Here is a 24,074-nt window from a genome sequence, read left to right on the forward strand (position 1 = left end):
GCTTGGCCCATATAGTCAAAAGTATACAAAGAAAGTACCCAGGGAGTAAACTCATTTCCCGAACGATTTTTTAAATTATTTTTTCACCACTAAAACGCATGAGACTTGTAGTTTTTAAAAATGTTTACATTTTTGATGAAACGCTGAATAAAAGAAGTTTAATTGCCGGCAAACGAAAACCTGCGATTTCCCGTAAATCCTGGACTCGGCCGTATAGTCAAAAGTATACAAAGAAAGTACCCAGGGAGTAAACCCATTTCCCAAACGATTTTTTAAATTATTTTTTCACCACTAAAACGCATGAGACTTGAAGTTTTCAAAAATGTTTTCATTTTTGATGAGACGCTGAATAAAAGCAGTTTAATCGCCGGCAAACGAAAACCTGCGATTTCCCTAAATCCCGGACTCGGCCCGTATAGTCAAAAGTATACAAAGAAAGTACCCAGGGAGTAAACTCATTTCCAGAACGATTTTTTAAATTATTTTTTCACCACTAAAACGCATAAGACTTGTAGTTTTTAAAAATATTTTCACTTTTGATGAGACGCTGAATAAAAGAAGTATAATCGCCGGCAAACGAAAACCCGCGATTTCCCGTAAATCCCGGGCTTGGCCCGTATAGTCAAAAGTATACAAAGAAGGTACACAGGGAGTAAACTCATTTCCCGAACGATTTTTTATATTATTTTTTTACCACTAAACGCATGAGACTTGTAGTTTTCAAAAATATTTTCATATTTGATGGGACGCTGAATAAAAGAAGTTTAATTGCCGGCAAACGAAAATCCGCGATTTTCCGTAAATCCCGGACTCGGCCCGTATAGTCAAAAGTATACAAAGAAAGTACCCAGGGAGTAAACTCATTTCCCGAACAATTTTTTAAATTTTTTTTTCACCACTAAAACGCATGAGACTTGTAGTTTTCAAAAATGTTTTTATTTTTGATGAGACGCTCAATGAAAGAGGTTTAATCGCCGGAAAACGAAAACCCGCGATTTCCCGTAATTCCCGGGCTTGGCCCGTATAGTCGAATGTATACAAAGAAAGTATCCTGTGAGTAAACTCATTTCCAGAACGATTTTTTAAATTATTTTTTCGCCACTAAAACGCATCAGACTAGTAGTTTTTAAAAATGTTTTAATTTTTGATGAGACGCTGAATAAAAGAAGTTAAATCGCCGGCAAACGAAAACCCCCGATTTCCCGTAAATACCGGCTTGGCCCATATAGTCAAAAGTATACAAAGAAAGTACCCAGGGAGTAAACTCATTTCCCGAACGATTTTTTAAATTATTTTTTCACCACTAAAACGCATGAGACTTGTAGTTTTTAAAAATGTTTACATTTTTGATGAAACGCTGAATAAAAGAAGTTTAATTGCCGGCAAACGAAAACCTGCGATTTCCCGTAAATCCTGGACTCGGCCGTATAGTCAAAAGTATACAAAGAAAGTACCCAGGGAGTAAACCCATTTCCCAAACGATTTTTTAAATTATTATTTCACCACTAAAACGCATGAGACTTGTAGTTTTCAAGAATGTTTTCATTTTTGATGAGACGCTGCATAAAAGCAGTTTAATCGCCGGCAAACGAAAACCCGCGATTTCCCGTAAATCCCGGGCTTGGCACGTATAGTCGAATGTATACAAAGAAAGTACCCTGAGAGTAAACTCATTTCCAGAACGATTTTTTAAATTATTTTTTCACCACTAAAACGCAAAGACTTGTAGTTTTTAAAAATGTTTTCATTTTTGATGAGACGCTGAATAAAAGAAGTTTAATCGCCGGCAAACGAAAACCCGCGATTTCCCGTAAATCCCGGCTTGGCCGGTATAGTCAAAAGTATACAAAGAAAGTACCCAGGCAGTAAACTCATTTCCCGACCGATTTTTTATATTATTTTTTTACCACTAAACGCATGAGACTTCTAGTTTTCAAAAATATTTTCATATTTGATGGGACGCTGAATAAAAGAAGTTTAATTGCCGGCAAACGAAAATCCGCGATTTCCCGTAAATCCCGGACTCGGCCCGTATAGTCAAAAGTATACAAAGAAAGTACCCAGGGAGTAAACTCATTTCCCGAACGATTTTTTAAATTATTTTTTCACCACTAAAACGCATGAGATTTGTAGTTTTCAAAAATGTTTTCATTTTTGATGAGACGCTTAATAAAAGAGGTTTAATTGCCGGCAAACGAAATCCCGCGTTTTCCCGTAAATCCGGGGCTTGGCCCGTATAGTCGAATGTATACAAAGAAAGTACCGAGGGAGTAAACTCATTTCCCAAACGATTTTTTAAATTTTTTTTTCACCACTAAAACGCATGAGACTTGTAGTTTTCAAAAGTGTTTTCATTTTTGATGAGACGCTGAATAAAAGAAGTTTAATCGCCGGCAAACGAAAACCCGCGATTTCCCGTAAATCCCGGGCTTGGCCCGTATAGTCAAAAGTATACAAAGAAAGTACCCAGGGAGTAAACTCATTTCCCGAACGATTTTTTATATTAATTTTTTACCACTAAACGCATGAGACTTGTATTTTTCAAAAATATTTTCATACTTGATGGGACGCTGAATAAAAGAAGTTTAATTGCCGGCAAACGAAAATCCGCGATTTCCCGTTAATCCCGGACTCGGCCCGTATAGTCAAAAGTATACAAAGAAAGTACCCAGGGAGTAAACTCATTTCCAGAACGATTTTTTAAATTATTTTTTCACCACTAAAACGCATAAGACTTGTAGTTTTTAAAAATGTTTTCATTTTTGATGAGACGCTTAATGAAAGAGGTTTAATCGCCGGCAAACGAAATCCCGCGTTTTCCCGTAAATCCGGGGCTTGGCCCGTATAGTCGAATGTATACAAAGAAAGTACCGAGGGAGTAAACTCATTTCCCGAACAATTTTTTAAATTTTTTTTTCACCACTAAAACGCATGAGACTTGTAGTTTTCAAAAATGTTTTTATTTTTGATGAGACGCTCAATGAAGGAGGTTTAATCGCCGGAAAACGAAAACCCGCGATTTCCCGTAATTCCCGGGCTTTGCCCGTATAGTCGAATGTATACAAAGAAAGTATCCTGTGAGTAAACTCATTTCCAGAACGATTTTTTAAATTATTTTTTCACCACTAAAACGCATCAGAGTTGTAGTTTTTAAAAATGTTTTAATTTTTGATGAGACGCTGAATAAAAGAAGTTTAATCGCCGGCAAACGAAAACCCCCGATTTCCCGTAAATACCGGCTTGGCCCGTATAGTCAAAAGTATACAAAGAAAGTACCCAGGGAGTAAACTCATTTCCCGAAAGATTTTTTAAATTACTTTTTCACCACTAAAACGCATGAGACTTGTAGTTTTTAAAAATGTTTTCATTTTTGATGAAACGCTGAATAAAAGAAGTTTAATTGCCGGCAAACGAAAACCTGCGATTTCCCGTAAATCCTGGACTCGGCCGTATAGTCAAAAGTATACAAAGAAAGTACCCAGGGAGTAAACCCATTTCCCAAACGATTTTTTAAATTATTATTTCACCACTAAAACGCATGAGACTTGTAGTTTTCAAGAATGTTTTCATTTTTGATGAGACGCTGCATAAAAGCAGTTTAATCGCCGGCAAACGAAAACCCGCGATTTCCCGTAAATCCCGGGCTTGGCACGTATAGTCGAATGTATACAAAGAAAGTACCCTGAGAGTAAACTCATTTCCAGAACGATTTTTTAAATTATTTTTTCACCACTAAAACGCAAAGACTTGTAGTTTTTAAAAATGTTTTCATTTTTGATGAGACGCTGAATAAAAGAAGTTTAATCGCCGGCAAACGAAAACCCGCGATTTCCCGTAAATCCCGGCTTGGCCCGTATAGTCAAAAGTATACAAAGAAAGTACCCAGGGAGTACACCCATTTCCCAAACGATTTTTTAAATTATTATTTCACCACTAAAACGCATGAGACTTGTAGTTTTCAAGAATGTTTTCATTTTTGATGAGACGCTGCATAAAAGCAGTTTAATCGCCGGCAAACGAAAACCCGCGATTTCCCGTAAATCCCGGGCTTGGCACGTATAGTCGAATGTATACAAAGAAAGTACCCTGAGAGTAAACTCATTTCCAAAACGATTTTTTAAATTATTTTTTCACCACTAAAACGCAAAGACTTGTAGTTTTTAAAAATGTTTTCATTTTTGATGAGACGCTGAATAAAAGAAGTTTAATCGCCGGCAAACGAAAACCCGCGATTTCCCGTAAATCCCGGCTTGGCCCGTATAGTCAAAAGTATACAAAGAAAGTACCCAGGGAGTAAACTCATTTCCCGAACGATTTTTTAAATTATTTTTTCACCACTAAAACGCATGAGACTTGAAGTTTTCAAAAATGTTTTCATTTTTGATGAGACGCTGAATAAAAGCAGTTTAATCGCCGGCAAACGAAAACCTGCGATTTCCCTAAATCCCGGACTCGGCCCGTATAGTCAAAAGTATACAAAGAAAGTACCCAGGGAGTAAACTCATTTCCAGAACGATTTTTTAAATTATTTTTTCACCACTAAAACGCATAAGACTTGTAGTTTTTAAAAATATTTTCACTTTTGATGAGACGCTGAATAAAAGAAGTATAATCGCCGGCAAACGAAAACCCGCGATTTCCCGTAAATCCCGGGCTTGGCCCGTATAGTCAAAAGTATACAAAGAAGGTACACAGGGAGTAAACTCATTTCCCGAACGATTTTTTATATTATTTTTTTACCACTAAACGCATGAGACTTGTAGTTTTCAAAAATATTTTCATATTTGATGGGACGCTGAATAAAAGAAGTTTAATTGCCGGCAAACGAAAATCCGCGATTTTCCGTAAATCCCGGACTCGGCCCGTATAGTCAAAAGTATACAAAGAAAGTACCCAGGGAGTAAACTCATTTCCCGAACAATTTTTTAAATTTTTTTTTCACCACTAAAACGCATGAGACTTGTAGTTTTCAAAAATGTTTTTATTTTTGATGAGACGCTCAATGAAAGAGGTTTAATCGCCGGAAAACGAAAACCCGCGATTTCCCGTAATTCCCGGGCTTGGCCCGTATAGTCGAATGTATACAAAGAAAGTATCCTGTGAGTAAACTCATTTCCAGAACGATTTTTTAAATTATTTTTTCACCACTAAAACGCATCAGACTTGTAGTTTTTAAAAATGTTTTAATTTTTGATGAGACGCTGAATAAAAGAAGTTAAATCGCCGGCAAACGAAAACCCCCGATTTCCCGTAAATACCGGCTTGGCCCGTATAGTCAAAAGTATACAAAGAAAGTACCCAGGGAGTAAACTCATTTCCCGAAAGATTTTTTAAATTATTTTTTCACCACTAAAACGCATGAGACTTGTAGTTTTTAAAAATGTTTACATTTTTGATGAAACGCTGAATAAAAGAAGTTTAATTGCCGGCAAACGAAAACCTGCGATTTCCCGTAAATCCTGGACTCGGCCGTATAGTCAAAAGTATACAAAGAAAGTACCCAGGGAGTAAACCCATTTCCCAAACGATTTTTTAAATTATTATTTCACCACTAAAACGCATGAGACTTGTAGTTTTCAAGAATGTTTTCATTTTTGATGAGACGCTGCATAAAAGCAGTTTAATCGCCGGCAAACGAAAACCCGCGATTTCCCGTAAATCCCGGGCTTGGCACGTATAGTCGAATGTATACAAAGAAAGTACCCTGAGAGTAAACTCATTTCCAGAACGATTTTTTAAATTATTTTTTCACCACTAAAACGCAAAGACTTGTAGTTTTTAAAAATGTTTTCATTTTTGATGAGACGCTGAATAAAAGAAGTTTAATCGCCGGCAAACGAAAACCCGCGATTTCCCGTAAATCCCGGCTTGGCCCGTATAGTCAAAAGTATACAAAGAAAGTACCCAGGGAGTAAACTCATTTCCCGAACGATTTTTTAAATTATTTTTTCACCACTAAAACGCATGAGAGTTGTAGTTTTCAAAAATGTTTTCATTTTTGATGAGACGCTGAATAAAAGCAGTTTAATCGCCGGCAAACGAAAACCTGCGATTTCCCTAAATCCCGGACTCGGCCCGTATAGTCAAAAGTATACAAAGAAAGTACCCAGGGAGTAAACTCATTTCCAGAACGATTTTTTAAATTATTTTTTCACCACTAAAACGCATAAGACTTGTAGTTTTTAAAAATATTTTCACTTTTGATGAGACGCTGAATAAAAGAAGTATAATCGCCGGCAAACGAAAACCCGCGATTTCCCGTAAATCCCGGGCTTGGCCCGTATAGTCAAAAGTATACAAAGAAGGTACACAGGGAGTAAACTCATTTCCCGAGCGATTTTTTATATTATTTTTTTACCACTAAACGCATGAGACTTGTAGTTTTCAAAAATATTTTCATATTTGATGGGACGCTGAATAAAAGAAGTTTAATTGCCGGCAAACGAAAATCCGCGATTTTCCGTAAATCCCGGACTCGGCCCGTATAGTCAAAAGTATACAAAGAAAGTACCCAGGGAGTAAACTCATTTCCCGAACGATTTTTGAAATTATTTTTTCACCACTAAAACGCAGGAGACTTGTAGTTGTCAAAAATGTTTTCATTTTTGATGAGACGCTGAATAAAAGCAGTTTAATCGCCGGCAAACGAAAACCTGCGATTTCCCTAAATCCCGGACTCGGCCCGTATAGTCGAATGTATACAAAGAAAGTACCCTGAGAGTAAACTCATTTCCCGAACGATTTTTTAAATTATTTTTTCACCACTAAAACGCATGAGACTTGTAGTTTTCAAAAATGTTTTCATTTTTGATGAGACGCTGAATAAAAGCAGTTTAATCGCCGGCAAACGAAAACCTGCGATTTCCCTAAATCCCGGACTCGGCCCGTATAGTCAAAAGTATACAAAGAAAGTACCCAGGGAGTAAACTCATTTCCAGAACGATTTTTTAAATTATTTTTTCACCACTAAAACGCAAAGACTTGTAGTTTTTAAAAATGTTTTCATTTTTGATGAGACGCTGAATAAAAGAAGTTTAATCGCCGGCAAACGAAAACCCGCGATTTCCCGTAAATCCCGGCTTGGCCCGTATAGTCAAAAGTATACAAAGAAAGTACCCAGGGAGTAAACTCATTTCCCGAACGATTTTTTAAATTATTTTTTCACCACTAAAACGCATGAGAGTTGTAGTTTTCAAAAATGTTTTCATTTTTGATGAGACGCTGAATAAAAGCAGTTTAATCGCCGGCAAACGAAAACCTGCGATTTCCCTAAATCCCGGACTCGGCCCGTATAGTCAAAAGTATACAAAGAAAGTACCCAGGGAGTAAACTCATTTCCAGAACGATTTTTTAAATTATTTTTTCACCACTAAAACGCATAAGACTTGTAGTTTTTAAAAATATTTTCACTTTTGATGAGACGCTGAATAAAAGAAGTATAATCGCCGGCAAACGAAAACCCGCGATTTCCCGTAAATCCCGGGCTTGGCCCGTATAGTCAAAAGTATACAAAGAAGGTACACAGGGAGTAAACTCATTTCCCGAACGATTTTTTATATTATTTTTTTACCACTAAACGCATGAGACTTGTAGTTTTCAAAAATATTTTCATATTTGATGGGACGCTGAATAAAAGAAGTTTAATTGCCGGCAAACGAAAATCCGCGATTTTCCGTAAATCCCGGACTCGGCCCGTATAGTCAAAAGTATACAAAGAAAGTACCCAGGGAGTAAACTCATTTCCCGAACGATTTTTGAAATTATTTTTTCACCACTAAAACGCAGGAGACTTGTAGTTGTCAAAAATGTTTTCATTTTTGATGAGACGCTGAATAAAAGCAGTTTAATCGCCGGCAAACGAAAACCTGCGATTTCCCTAAATCCCGGACTCGGCCCGTATAGTCGAATGTATACAAAGAAAGTACCCTGAGAGTAAACTCATTTCCCGAACGATTTTTTAAATTATTTTTTCACCACTAAAACGCATGAGACTTGTAGTTTTCAAAAATGTTTTCATTTTTGATGAGACGCTGAATAAAAGCAGTTTAATCGCCGGCAAACGAAAACCTGCGATTTCCCTAAATCCCGGACTCGGCCCGTATAGTCAAAAGTATACAAAGAAAGTACCCAGGGAGTAAACTCATTTCCACAACGATTTTTTAAATTATTTTTTCACCACTAAAACGCATAAGACTTGTAGTTTTTAAAAATGTTTTCATTTTTGATGAGACGCTGAATAAAAGAAGTTTAATCGCCGGCAAACAAAAACCCGCGATTTACCGTAAATCCCGGCTTAGCCCGTATAGTCAAAAGTATACAAAGAAAGTACCCAGGTATTAAACTCATTTCCAGAACGATTTTTTAAATTATTGCGATGCAATTGAGCTTTGCGAGCGAAGCGAGCGAAGCGAAATTGTGGAGCACGTTTGCTACACGCGAGGTATACCAAGAGAATTATTGAGATTCTCAAAATTTCGATAGAAAAAAAATCATATAAAATCAGCGTAAAGAAATAGGACTGATATTTTTGCACATAAAGCTAGGGTATTTTTTTTTCTAATAAAACAAATAAGTTTGGACCGAGGGGTTAAAGTATAAGTTTAGTAAAAAATGCAATAAGTACGGCTCGTACCCCCCCACCCCCGGATTTTGACCCCCCCCCCCGTCTTTTGGTCCGGATTATACGTCCGCCGAACTTGAACACACAAAGAGAAATATGCCGTGAACAAGAAACGGTAGTCGGCATTTTAGACACGTATATTTTACAGACCCAAAATATGCCTTATTTCTTTGTATTATAGCTAATTATTGTATAAATAATTAATTAATTACTTTGCAATTTTGCTTCTTATACTATTATAGTTGTATTTTAATGAAACATAATAGTATTAAAACGGTTTTCTTCTTTCGAAAAAATTTATTGCTAGTCCTGTTTTTAATCGACTTTACTTGTGTATTTTAAGCTTTTTTGTTGCTGTGCTTTTTCTGGAGATTTTAGTTGGATTGGAAAGCTCCTGTGTAAGGTACCCATTCCTAAAGAAAAATTGAAGTAATTTGTACAATTAAAACGCGCCGAGCTGTGTTTTATTTTATTGTTTCTAAGAGGATGTAAGAATACAATATTATCAATTTTAATTGGTTTTATCCAAATCAAGGTAAGGCTTAATCACACGAAAGGTAGCTAGCTAGAGCTCAGTTTTGTATAAAAAAATTGAAAGTAATTTGTAGAATACATATGGAGAAGCTGTATTACTACCTAACTGATAGCCAGATATAGGAAAACCTGTAGCTAGGGCGCAGACAAAACAAATAGCTCTGGGCGCTAGAGTGAGCTGACCAACCGTTTTTTATCATTTTTTATTTATTATATAAGTAACCTGTTTCAGTAATTAAAAAAATATCCACTTTTGCTATCAAACCAACAGCAATGTAATTGTCAATAGGAATTAGTTTTCCGTACACCCTCCCTGAGAACAAGGTTTAAAACGACATTAAAACATTAAAACTGTCATTAAACAGAACTTCAAGGATGCCCAAGCCGCACCACGTCCTCTAAACGGCGTGGGCATCTTCAAAACTGCTTTTAATTTTAGAACAAGGGTGCTGATAAGCTGCATACGCCGTATAACGTGCAGGCGTTTTTGGGCAAGTTTAGCGTTTTGCAAAAAAATTGAAGTATTCACCCGAAAAAACCTGCATAGACCATAAAGTAAACTATGTGGTAGTAAAGTTCTTAAAAGAACTGTTTTTGATGGTTTTTGATAAAATTTACTTTCCAACTATCGTCCACAAGGTATGTTACAAGGAATTGAATTTTGAAAATGCTTCAGGCAAGTTCGGGAAAGTGCGGGCGGTTTTGGAAGACAATCACTAATTTAATTGGAAAAGTTGCCCGAACTCTCCCTTATATATGTGGCTGTTTGCAGCTTATTGACACCCTCTTATTTTAGAATATTCTCATGAATAATAGACCAAGAGAAATTACATCACAGTTTTTTGTCCACCGCCCACGTGTGTTTGAGAACAACCCACATAACAAAGTTCATTATTTTTTAAATTATTTGTGTAAAAATTACTATTTCATTCACGATAAACCATTTGTCAGTCATTTTATTCGCCCAACAAAGAATCCTATCCAAGGTGCTTTTCTATTAGTGCTGAATTTAATAATTGACATGGTTCAGCATAGTTTTTAAAAGGGTCTGATTGCAAAATATGATTGCCAAAGTTCAGCACTTGTAATATTTGTGTATTTGTGTACTCAGCTTCTAAAACACACACAAGAGACATTATAATTTCCTCTGGATGATTACATTAATGTTGGTTGAAAAAAACCGAATGATGAGAAGCATATGTTTTTAAATGGGTCTAGGACAATAAACTTATTTAATTTCCCTTGGCCTTGCATCAATCAAATTCTGAAAAAAATAAACACTTCTAAAATTATTTTGTCAGATTTGGAAACTGTTGGTATGGTTGGAACTTTGCGTATAAAATTAGTAAAGTTGCCAAATTGTTGAGTTTTTTTCTTTTATACTTTTCCGAATTAGCCTTAATTATTTATAAGATGAAAAACAGTGCTTTCAATTCCATTGACTTGGCCATCCCTTAAAGGCACTGGAAGCTTCACTATATGAAAATGTTTTCTTTTTTTTTTAGATTGTGTACAATGGGAGTGAGTGATGTAATCTTCTAATGCGTGTGGTGAAAAGAAGGCGAATCCGTTATTGTTTTTCTGCCCAAATTTGAAGCTATTTAATAAATCTTGATAAAGTTAAAAAACTGTTTTGATTTGTTTGTTTTTGTTTTAATTGTTTCCCATGAGTTTTCGAAATTCGTTCCAGCAGATTCTGTGGCTTCTACTGCCGGTATTTTTACGTGAAAAAAATACTGTTTTGTTGTGAGGTCATTTACGAAATCGTTAACGTTAGGACCAACTTCTGCGGGTAGTACAACTCGATGTATCACATATCTTTCGGAATACTGCTAAAAGTGTAATTTTGTATTGCGCTCTTTACTTTTACCATTCTGTGGGAAAAGGCGGTACAAAATTTTAACACGCGTTATTCGTTTTTGTTAGTTTCGCGTAATCTAATTTTCTCGCACATTTTGAAAAGAATATCCCACGCACATCAAATACTCGCGCAGTCTATTCGCAAAAAAACTGTTTTTGAGCAACGAATTGTTCCGCAGAGCGTTCATTTTCCTACCTCGTCCCCAGGGTTCTTCTATATGATATTCAATTTTGATGTATTTCGGAAGATGTTAGCGCCAATTAAACAAGAAGCGCTAGGGACAAAGTATTGGATAGTTTAATTTTGCTTGCAACTTGCGAAATGCTTCGCAACCTTTTTTTTAATTTCTAGTTTTTTCACCACTAAAACGCATAAGACTTGTAGTTTTTAAAAGTGTTTTCACTTTTGATGAGACGCTGAATAAAAGAAGTATAATTGCCGGCAAACGAAAACCCGCGATTTCCCGTAAATCCCGGGCTTGGCCCGTATAGTCAAAAGTATACAAAGAAAGTACCCAGGGAGTAAACTCATTTCCCGAACGATTTTTTATATTATTTTTTTACCACTAAACGCATGAGACTTGTAGTTTTCAAAAATATTTTCATATTTGATGGGACGCTGAATAAAAGAAGTTTAATTGCCGGCAAACGAAAATCCGCGATTTTCCGTAAATCCCGGACTCGGCCCGTATAGTCAAAAGTATACAAAGAAAGTACCCAGGGAGTAAACTCATTTCCCGAACGATTTTTGAAATTATTTTTTCACCACTAAAACGCAGGAGACTTGTAGTTATCAAAAATGTTTTCATTTTTGATGAGACGCTGAATAAAAGCAGTTTAATCGCCGGCAAACGAAAACCTGCGATTTCCCTAAATCCCGGACTCGGCCCGTATAGTCGAATGAATACAAAGAAAGTACCCAGGGAGTAAACTCATTTCCAGAACGATTTTTTAAATTATTTTTTCACCACTAAAACGCATGAGACTTGTAGTTTTCAAAAATGTTTTCATTTTTGATGAGACGCTGAATAAAAGCAGTTTAATCGCCGGCAAACGAAAACCTGCGATTTCCCTAAATCCCGGACTCGGCCCGTATAGTCAAAAGTATACAAAGAAATTACCCAGGTAGTAAACTCATTTCCAGAACGATTTTTTAAATTATTTTTTCACCACTAAAACGCATAAGACTTGTAGTTTTTAAAAGTGTTTTCACTTTTGATGAGACGCTGAATAAAAGAAGTTTAATCGCCGGCAAACGAAAACCCGCGATTTCCCGTAAATCCCGGGCTTGGCCCGTATAGTCAAAAGTATACAAAGAAAGTACCCAGGGAGTAAACTCATTTCCCGAACGATTTTTTATATTATTTTTTTACCACTAAACGCATAAGACTTGTAGTTTTCAAAAATATTTTCATATTTGATGGGACGCTGAATAAAAGAAGTTTAATTGCCGGCAAACGAAAATCCGCCATTTCCCGTAAATCCCGGACTCGGCCCGTATAGTCAAAAGTATACAAAGAAAGTACCCAGGGAGTAAACTCATTTCCAGAACGATTTTTTAAATTATTTTTTCACCACTAAAACGCATAAGACTTGTAGTTTTTAAAAATGTTTTCATTTTTGATAAGACGCTGAATAAAAGAAGTTTAATCGCCGGCAAACGAAAACCCGCGATTTCCCGTAAATCCCGGCTTGGCCCGTATAGTCAAAAGTATACAAAGAAAGTACCCAGGGAGTAAACTCATTTCCCGAACGATTTTTTAAATTATTTTTTCACCACTAAAACGCATGAGACTTGTAGTTTTCAAAAATGTTTTCATTTTTGATGAGACGCTGAATAAAAGCAGTTTAATCGCCGGCAAACGAAAACCTGCGATTTCCCTAAATCCCGGACTCGGCCCGTATAGTCAAAAGTATACAAAGAAAGTACCCAGGTAGTAAACTCATTTCCAGAACGATTTTTTAAATTATTTTTTCACCACTAAAACGCATAAGACTTGTAGTTTTTAAAAATGTTTTCGTTTTTGATGAGACGCTGAATAAAAGAAGTTTAATCGCCGGCAAACAAAAACCCGCGATTTCCCGTAAATCCCGGGCTTGGCCCGTATAGTCAAAAGTATACAAAGAAAGTACCCAGGGAGTAAACTCATTTCCCGAACGATTTTTTATACTATTTTTTTACCACTAAACGCATGAGACTTGTAGTTTTCAAAAATATTTTCATATTTGATGGGACGCTAAATAAAAGAAGTTTAATTGCCGGCAAACGAAAATCCGCGATTTCCCGTAAATCCCGGACTCGGCCCGTATAGTCAAAAGTATACAAAGAAAGTACCCAGGGAGTAAATTCATTTCCCGAACGATTTTTTAAATTATTTTTTCACACTAAAACGCATGAGACTTGTAGTTTTCAAAAATGTTTTCATTTTTGATGAGACGCTTAATAAAAGATGTTTAATCGCCGGCAAACGAAATCCCGCGTTTTCCCGTAAATCCGGGGCTTGGCCCGTATAGTCGAATGTATACAAAGAAAGTACCGAGGGAGTAAACTCATTTCCCGAACGATTTTTTAAATTTTTTTTTCACCACTAAAACGCATGAGACTTGTAGTTTTCAAAAGTGTTTTCATTTTTGATGAGACGCTGAATAAAAGAAGTTTAATCGCAGGCAAACGAAAACCCGCGATTTCCCGTAAATCCCGGGCTTGGCCCGTATAGTCAAAAGTATACAAAGAAAGTACCCAGGGAGTAAACTCATTTCCCGAACGATTTTTTATATTATTTTTTTACCACTAAACGCATGAGACTTGTAGTTTTCAAAAATATTTTCATATTTGATGGGACGCTGAATAAAAGAAGTTTAATTGCCGGCAAACGAAAATCCGCGATTTCCCGTTAATCCCGGACTCGGCCCGTAAGTCAAAAGTATACAAAGAAAGTACCCAGGGAGTAAACTCATTTCCCGAACGATTTTTTAAATTTTTTTTTTTACCACTAAAACGCATGAGACTTGTAGTTTTAAAAAATGTTTTTATTTTTGATGAGACGCTTAATGAAAGAGGTTTAATCGCCGGAAAACGAAAACCCGCGATTTCCCGTAAATCCCGGGCTTGGCCCGTATAGTCGAATGTATACAAAGAAAGTATCCTGTGAGTAAACTCATTTCCAGAACGATTTTTTAAATTATTTTTTCACCACTAAAACGCATCAGACTTGTAGTTTTTAAAAATGTTTTCATTTTTGATGAGACGCTGAATAAAAGAAGTTTAATCGCCGGCAAACGAAAACCCGCGATTTCCCGTAAATTCCGGCTTGGCCCGTATAGTCAAAAGTATACAAAGAAAGTACCCAGGGAGTAAACTCATTTCCCGAACGATTTTTTAAATTATTTTTTCACCACTAAAACGTATGAGACTTGTAGTTGTCAAAAATGTTTTCATTTTTGATGAGACGCTGAATAAAAGCAGTTTAATCGCCGGCAAACGAAAACCTGCGATTTCCCTAAATTCCGGACTCGGCCCGTATAGTCAAAAGTATACAAAGAAAGTACCCAGGGAGTAAACTCTTTTCCAGAACGATTTTTTAAATTATTTTTTCACCACTAAAACGCATAAGACTTGTAGTTTTTAAAAATGTTTTCATTTTTGATGAGACGCTGAATAAAAGAAGTTTAATCGCCGGCAAACGAAAACCCGCGATTTCCCGTAAATTTCGGCTTGGCCCGTATAGTCAAAAGTATACAAAGAAAGTACCCAGGGAGTAAACTCATTTCCCAAACGATTTTTTAAATTATTTTTTCACCACTAAAACGCATGAGACTTGTAGTTGTCAAAAATGTTTTCATTTTTGATGAGACGCTGAATAAAAGCAGTTTTATCGCCGGCAAACGAAAACCTGCGATTTCCCTAAATCCCGGACTCGGCCCGTATAGTCAAAAGTATACAAAGAAAGTACCCAGGGAGTAAACTCATTTCCAGAACGATTTTTTAAATTATTTTTTCACCACTAAAACGCATAAGACTTGTAGTTTTTAAAAATGTTTTCACTTTTGATGAGACGCTGAATAAAAGCAGTTTAATCGCCGGCAAACGAAAACCCGCGATTTCCCGTAAATCCCGGTCTTGGCCCGTATAGTCAAAAGTATACAAAGAAAGTACCCAGGGAGTAAACTCATTTCCCGAACGATTTTTTATATTATTTTTTTACCACTAAACGCATGAGACTTGTAGTTTTCAAAAATATTTTCATATTTGATGGGACGCTGAATAAAAGAAAATTAATTGCCGGCAAACGAAAATCCGCGATTTCCCGTAAATCCCGGACTCGGCCCGTATAGTCAAAAGTATACAAAGAAAGTACCCAGGGAGTAAACTCATTTTCCGAACGATTTTTTAAATTATTTTTTCACCACTAAAACGCATGAGACTTGTAGTTTTCAAAAATGTTTTCATTTTTGATGAGACGCTTAATGAAAGAGGTTTAATCGCCGGCAAACGAAATCCCGCGTTTTCCCGTAAATCCGGGGCTTGGCCCGTATAGTCGAATGTATACAAAGAAAGTACCCAGGGAGTAAACTCATTTCCCGAAGAATTTTTTAAATTTTTTTTTCACCACTAAAACGCATGAGACTTGTAGTTTTTAAAAATGTTTTTATTTTTGATGAGACGCTTAATGAAAGAGGTTTAATCGCCGGAAAACGAAATCCCGCGTTTTCCCGTAAATCCGGGGCTTGGCCCGTATATTCGAATGTATACAAAGAAAGTACCCAGGGAGTAAACTCATTTACCGAACTATTTTTTAAATTTTTTTTTCACCACCAAAACGCATGAGACTTGTAGTTTTTAAAAATGTTTTTATTTTTGATGAGACGCTTAATGAAAGAGGTTTAATCGCCGGAAAACGAAAATCCGCGATTTCCCGTAAATCCCGGGCTTGGCCCGTATAGTCAAATGTATACAAAGAAAGTATCCTGTGAGTAAACTCAATTCCGGAACGATTTTTTAAATTATTTTTTCACCACTAAAACGCATCAGACTTGTAGTTTTTAAAAATGTTTTCATTTTTGATGAGACGCTGAATAAAAGAAGTTTAATCGCCGGCAAACGAAAACCCGCGATTTCCCGTAAATTCCGGCTTGGCCCGTATAGTCAAAAGTATACAAAGAAAGTACCCAGGGAGTAAACTCATTTCCCAAACGATTTTTTAAATTATTTTTTCACCACTAAAACGCATGAGACTTGTAGTTGTCAAAAATGTTTTCATTTTTGATGAGACGCTGAATAAAAGCAGTTTTATCGCCGGCAAACGAAAACCTGCGATTTCCCTAAATCCCGGACTCGGCCCGTATAGTCAAAAGTATACAAAGAAAGTACCCAGGGAGTAAACTCATTTCCAGAACGATTTTTTAAATTATTTTTTCACCACTAAAACGCATAAGACTTGTAGTTTTTAAAAATGTTTTCACTTTTGATGAGACGCTGAATAAAAGCAGTTTAATCGCCGGCAAACGAAAACCCGCGATTTCCCGTTAATCCCGGGCTTGGCCCGTATAGTCAAAAGTATACAAAGAAAGTACCCAGGGAGTAAACTCATTTCCCGAACGATTTTTTATATTATTTTTTTACCACTAAACGCATGAGACTTGTAGTTTTCAAAAATATTTTCATATTTGATGGGACGCTGAATAAAAGAAAATTAATTGCCGGCAAACGAAAATCCGCGATTTCCCGTAAATCCCGGACTCGGCCCGTATAGTCAAAAGTATACAAAGAAAGTACCCAGGGAGTAAACTCATTTCCCGAACGATTTTTTAAATTATTTTTTCACCACTAAAACGCATGAGACTTGTAGTTTTCAAAAATGTTTTCATTTTTGATGAGACGCTTAATGAAAGAGGTTTAATCGCCGGCAAACGAAATCCCGCGTTTTCCCGTAAATCCGGGGCTTGGCCCGTATAGTCGAATGTATACAAAGAAAGTACCCAGGGAGTAAACTCATTTCCCGAAGAATTTTTTAAATTTTTTTTTCACCACTAAAACGCATGAGATTTGTAGTTTTTAAAAATGTTTTTATTTTTGATGAGACGCTTAATGAAAGAGGTTTAATCGCCGGAAAACGAAATCCCGCGTTTTCCCGTAAATCCGGGGCTTGGCCCGTATATTCGAATGTATACAAAGAAAGTACCCAGGGAGTAAACTCATTTCCCGAACTATTTTTTAAATTTTTTTTTCACCACCAAAACGCATGAGACTTGTAGTTTTTAAAAATGTTTTTATTTTTGATGAGACGCTTAATGAAAGAGGTTTAATCGCCGGAAAACGAAAATCCGCGATTTCCCGTAAATCCCGGGCTTGGCCCGTATAGTCAAATGTATACAAAGAAAGTATCCTGTGAGTAAACTCAATTCCAGAACGATTTTTTAAATTATTTTTTCACCACTAAAACGCATCAGACTTGTAGTTTTTAAAAATGTTTTCATTTTTGATGAGACGCTGAATAAAAGAAGTTTAATCGCCGGCAAACGAAAACCCGCGATTTCCCGTAAATTCCGGCTTGACCCGTATAGTCAAAAGTATACAAAGAAAGTACCCAGGGAGTAAACTCATTTCCCGAACGATTTTTTTAATTATTTTTTCACCACTAAAACGCATGATACTTGTAGTTGTCAAAAATGTTTTCATTTTTGATGAGACGCTGAATAAAAGCAGTTTAATCGCCGGCAAACGAAAACCTGCGATTTCCCTAAATCCCGGACTCGGCCCGTATAGTCAAAAGTATACAAAGAAAGTACCCAGGGAGTAAACTCATTTCCAGAACGATTTTTTAAATTATACTTTCACCACTAAAACGCATGAGACTTGTAGTTTTTAAAAATGTTTTCATTTTTGATGAGACGCTGAATAAAAGAAGTTTAATCGCCGGCAAACGAAAACCCGCGATTTCCCATAAATCCCAGCTTGGCCCGTATAGTCAAAAGTATACAAAGAAAGTACCCAGGGAGTAAACTCATTTCCCGAACGATTTTTTAAATTATTTTTTCACCACTAAAACGCATGAGACTTGTAGTTTTCAAAAAAGTTTTCATTTTTGATGAGACGCTGAATAAAAGCAGTTTAATCGCCGGCAAACGAAATCCCGCGTTTTCCCGTAAATCCGGGGCTTGGCCCGTATAGTCGAATGTATACAAAGAAAGTACCCAGGGAGTAAAGTCATTTCCCGAACTATTTTTTAAACTTTTTTTTCACCACTAAAACGCATGAGACTTGTAGTTTTTAAAAATGTTTTTATTTTTGATGAGACGCTTAATGAAAGAGGTTTATTCGCCGGAAAACGAAAACCCGCGATTTCCCGTAAATCCCGGCTTGGCCCGTATAGTCGAATGTATACAAAGAAAGTATCCTGTGAGTAAACTCATTTCCAGAACGATTTTTTAAATTATTTTTTCACCACTAAAACGCATCAGACTTGTAGTTTTTAAAAATGTTTTCATTTTTGATAAGACGCTGAATAAAAGAAGTTTATTCGCCGGCAAACGAAAACCCGCGATTTCCCGTAAATTCCGGCTTGGCCGGTATAGTCAAAAGTATACAAAGAAAGTACCCAGGGAGTAAACTCATTTCCCGAACGATTTTTTATATTATTTTTTCACCACTAAAACGCATGATACTTGTAGTTGTCAAAAATGTTTTCATTTTTGATGAGACGCTGAATAAAAGCAGTTTAATCGCCGGCAAACGAAAACTTGCGATTTCCCTAAATCCCGGACTCGGCCCGTATAGTCAAAAGTATACAAAGAAAGTACCCAGGCAGTAAACTCATTTCCAGAACGATTTTTTAAATTATTTTTTCACCACTAAAACGCATCAGACTTGTAGTTTTTAAAAATGTTTTCATTTTTGATAAGACGCTGAATAAAAGAAGTTTAATCGCCGGCAAACGAAAACCCGCGATTTCCCGTAAATTCCGGCTTGGCCGGTATAGTCAAAAGTATACAAAGAAAGTACCCAGGGAGTAAACTCATTTCCCGAACGATTTTTTATATTATTTTTTCACCACTAAAACGCATGATACTTGTAGTTGTCAAAAATGTTTTCATTTTTGATGAGACGCTGAATAAAAGCAGTTTAATCGCCGGCAAACGAAAACTTGCGATTTCCCTAAATCCCGGACTCGGCCCGTATAGTCAAAAGTATACAAAGAAAGTACCCAGGCAGTAAACTCATTTCCAGAACGATTTTTTAAATTATTTTATCACCACTAAAACGCATCAGACTTGTAGTTTTTAAAAATGTTTTCATTTTTGATAAGACGCTGAATAAAAGAAGTTTATTCGCCGGCAAACGAAAACCCGCGATTTCCCGTAAATTCCGGCTTGGCCGGTATAGTCAAAAGTATACAAAGAAAGTACCCAGGGAGTAAACTCATTTCCCGAACGATTTTTTATATTATTTTTTCACCACTAAAACGCATGATACTTGTAGTTGTCAAAAATGTTTTCATTTTTGATGAGACGCTGAATAAAAGCAGTTTAATCGCCGGCAAACGAAAACTTGCGATTTCCCTAAATCCCGGACTCGGCCCGTATAGTCAAAAGTATACAAAGAAAGTACCCAGGCAGTAAACTCATTTCCAGAACGATTTTTTAAATTATTTTTTCACCACTAAAACGCATCAGACTTGTAGTTTTTAAAAATGTTTTCATTTTTCATAAGACGCTGAATAAAAGAAGTTTAATCGCCGGCAAACGAAAACCCGCGATTTCCCGTAAATTCCGGCTTGGCCGGTATAGTCAAAAGTATACAAAGAAAGTACCCAGGGAGTAAACTCATTTCCCGAACGATTTTTTATATTATTTTTTCACCACTAAAACGCATGATACTTGTAGTTGTCAAAAATGTTTTCATTTTTGATGAGACGCTGAATAAAAGCAGTTTAATTGCCGGCAAACGAAAACTTGCGATTTCCCTAAATCCCGGACTCGGCCCGTATAGTCAAAAGTATACAAAGAAAGTACCCAGGCAGTAAACTCATTTCCAGAACGATTTTTTAAATTATATTTTCACCACTAAAACGCATGAGACTTGCAGTTTTTAAAAATGTTTTCATTTTTGATGAGACGCTGAATAAAAGAAGTTTAATCGCCGGCAAACGAAAACCCGCGATTTCCCATAAATCCCGGCTTGGCCCGTATAGTCAAAAGTATACAAAGAAAGTACCCAGGGAGTAAACTCATTTCCCGAACGATTTTTTAAATTATTTTTTCACCACTAAAACGCATGAGACTTGTAGTTTTCAAAAAAGTTTTCATTTTTGATGAGACGCTGAATAAAAGCAGTTTAATCGCCGGCAAACGAAAACCTGCGATTTCCCTAAATCCCGGACTCGGCCCGTATAGTCAAAAGTATACAAAGAAAGTACCCAGGGAGTAAACTCATTTCCCGAACGATTTTTTAAATTATTTTTTCACCACTAAAACGCATGAGACTTGTAGTTTTCAAAAATGTTTTCATTTTTGATGAGACGCTGAATAAAAGAAGTTTAATCGCCGGCAAACGAAAACCCGCGATTTCCCGTAAATCCCGGACTCGGCCCGTATAGTCAAAAGTATACAAAGAAAGTACCCAGGGAGTAAACTCATTTCCCGAACGATTTTTTAAATTATTTTTTCACCACTAAAACGCATAAGACTTGTAGTTTTTAAAAATGTTTTCATTTTTGATGAGACGCTGAATAAAAGATGTTTAATCGCCGGCAAACGAAAACCCGCGATTTCCCGTAAATCCCGGCTTGGCCCGTATAGTCAAAAGTATACAAAGAAAGTACCCGGGGAGTAAACTCATTTCCCGAACGATTTTTTAAATTATTTTTTCCCCACTGAAACGCATGAGACTTGTAGTTTTCAAAAATGTTTTCATTTTTGATGAGACGCTGAATAAAAGAAGTTTAATCGGCGGCAAACGAAAACCAGCGACTTCCCGTAAATCCCGGGCTTGGCCCGTATAGTCAAAAGTATACAAAGAAAGTACCCAGGGAGTAAAATCATTTCCCGAACGATTTTTTAAATTACTCTTTCACCACTAAAACGCATGAGACTTGTAGTTTTTAAAAATGTTTTCATTTCTGATGAGACGCTGAATAAAAGAAGTTTAATCGCCGGCAAACGAAAACCTGCGATTTCCCGCAAATCCTGGACTCGGCCCGTAGAGTCAAAAGTATACAAAGAAAGTACCCAGGGAGTAAACTCATTTCCCAAACGATTTTTTAAATTATTATTTCACCACTAAAACGCATGAGACTTGTAGTTTTCAAGAATGTTTTCATTTTTGATGAGACGCTGAATAAAAGCAGTTTAATCGCCGGCAAACAAAAACCCGCGATTTCCCGTAAATCCCGGGCTTGGCACGTATAGTCGAATGTATACAAAGAAAGTACCCTGAGAGTAAACTCATTTCCAGAACAATTTTTTAAATTATTTTTTCACCACTAAAACGCATAAGACTTGTAGTTTTTAAAAATGTTTTCATTTTTGATGAGACGCTGAATAAAAGAAGTTTAATCGCCGGCAAACGAAAACCTGCGATTTCCCTAAATCCCGGACTCGGCCCGTATAGTCAAAAGTATACAAAGAATGTACTCAGGGAGTAAACTCATTTCCCGAAAGATTTTTTAAATTATTTTTTCACCACTAAAACCCATGAGAATTTTATTTTTCAAAAATGTTTTCATTTTTGATGAGACGCTGAATAAAAGAAGTTTAATCGCCGGCAAACGAAAACCTGCGATTTCCCGTAAATCCTGGACTCGGCCCGTATAGTCAAAGGTATACAAAGAAAGTACCCAGGGAGTAAACTCATTTCCCGACCGATTTTTTAAATTATTTTTTCACCACTAAAACGCATGAGACTTGTAGTTTTCAAAAATGTTTTCATTTTTGATGAGACGCTGAATAAAAGACGTTTAATCGGCGGCAAACGAAAACCAGCGACTTCCCGTAAATCCCGGGCTTGGCCCGTATAGTCAAAAGTATACAAAGAAAGTACCCAGGGAGTAAACTCATTTCCCGAACGATTTTTTAAATTACTCTTTCACCACTAAAACGCATGAGACTTGTAGTTTTTAAAAATGTTTTCATTTCTGATGAGACGCTGAATAAAAGAAGTTTAATCGCCGGCAAACGAAAACCTGCGATTTCCCGCAAATCCTGGACTCGGCCCGTAGAGTCAAAAGTATACAAAGAAAGTACCCAGGGAGTAAACTCATTTCCCAAACGATTTTTTAAATTATTATTTCACCACTAAAACGCATGAGACTTGTAGTTTTCAAGAATGTTTTCATTTTTGATGAGACGCTGAATAAAAGCAGTTTAATCGCCGGCAAACAAAAACCCGCGATTTCCCGTAAATCCCGGGCTTGGCACGTATAGTCGAATGTATACAAAGAAAGTACCCTGAGAGTAAACTCATTTCCAGAACAATTTTTTAAATTATTTTTTCACCACTAAAACGCATAAGACTTGTAGTTTTTAAAAATGTTTTCATTTTTGATGAGACGCTGAATAAAAGAAGTTTAATCGCCGGCAAACGAAAACCTGCGATTTCCCTAAATCCCGGACTCGGCCCGTATAGTCAAAAGTATACAAAGAATGTACCCAGGGAGTAAACTCATTTCCCGAACGATTTTTTAAATTATTTTTTCACCACTAAAACGCATGAGAATTTTATTTTTCAAAAATGTTTTCATTTTTGATGAGACGCTGAATAAAAGAAGTTTAATCGCCGGCAAACGAAAACCTGCGATTTCCCGTAAATCCTGGACTCGGCCCGTATAGTCAAAAGTATACAAAGAAAGTACCCAGGGAGTAAACTCATTTCCCAAACGATTTTTTAAATTATTATTTTACCACTAAAACGCATGAGACTTGTAGTTTTTATAAATGTTTTTATTTTTGATGAGACGCTGAATAAAAGAAGTTTAATCGCCGGCAAACGAAAACCTGCGATTTCCCGTAAATCCTGGACTCGGCCCGTATAGTCAAAAGTATACAAAGAAAGTACCCAGGGAGTAAACTCATTTCCCGAACGATTTTTTAAATTATTTTTTCACCACTAAAATGCATGAGAATTTTATTTGTCAAAAATGTTTTCATTTTTGATGAAACGCTGAATAAAAGAAGTTTAATCGCCGGCAAACGAAAACCTGCAATTTCCCGTAAATCCTGGACTCGGCCCGTATAGTCAAAAGTATACAAAGAAAGTACCCAGGGAGTAAACTCATTTTCCAAACGATTTTTTAAATTATTATTTTACCACAGAAACGCATGAGACTTGTAGTTTTTAAAAATGTTTTTATTTTTGATGAGACGCTGAACAAAAGAAGTTTAATCGCCGGCAAACGAAAACCTGCGATTTCCCGTAAATCCTGGACTCGGCCCGTATAGTCAAAAATAAACAAAGAAAGTACCCAGGGAGTAAACTCATTTCCAGAACGATTTTTTAAATTATTTTTTCACCACTAAAACGCATAAGACCTGTAGTTTTTAAAAATGTTTTTATTTTTGATGAGACGCTGAATAAAAGAAGTTTAATCGCCGGCAAACGAAAACCCGCGATTTCCCTTAAATCCCGGGCTTGGCCCGTATAGTCAAAAGTATACAAAGAAAGTACCCAGGGAGTAAACTCATTTCCCGAACGATTTTTTATATTAATTTTTTACCACTAAACGCATGAGACTTGTAGTTTTCAAAAATATTTTCATATTTGATGGGACGCTGTATAAAAGAAGTTTAATAGCCGGCAAACGAAAATCCGCGATTTCCCGTAAATCCCGGACTCGGCCCGTATAGTCAAAAGTATACAAAGAAAGTACCCAGGGAGTAAACGCATTTCCCGAACGATTTTTTATATTATTTTTTTACCACTAAACGCATGAGACTTGTAGTTTTCAAAAATATTTTCATATTTGATGGGACGCTGTATAAAAGAAGTTTAATCGCCGGCAAACGAAAATCCGCGATTTCCCGTAAATCCCGGACTCGGCCCGTATAGTCAAAAGTATACAAAGAA

The 24,074-nt window shown here is 36.5% G+C and overlaps 1 long non-coding RNA gene across 1 annotated transcript; it reads left to right on the forward strand.

Moving 5' to 3' along the window:
* The first annotated feature begins 8,303 nt into the window (after positions 1-8,303).
* Positions 8,304-10,791, forward strand: LOC130623992 (uncharacterized). The gene is made up of 2 exons (XR_008981169.1): positions 8,304-9,155; positions 10,660-10,791. It is a non-coding gene; the product is annotated as an uncharacterized LOC130623992 (long non-coding RNA).
* The last annotated feature ends 13,283 nt before the right edge of the window (positions 10,792-24,074 follow it).

Source organism: Hydractinia symbiolongicarpus, chromosome 13, assembly GCF_029227915.1.
Source record: "Hydractinia symbiolongicarpus strain clone_291-10 chromosome 13, HSymV2.1, whole genome shotgun sequence".
Lineage (NCBI taxonomy): Eukaryota > Metazoa > Cnidaria > Hydrozoa > Anthoathecata > Hydractiniidae > Hydractinia > Hydractinia symbiolongicarpus.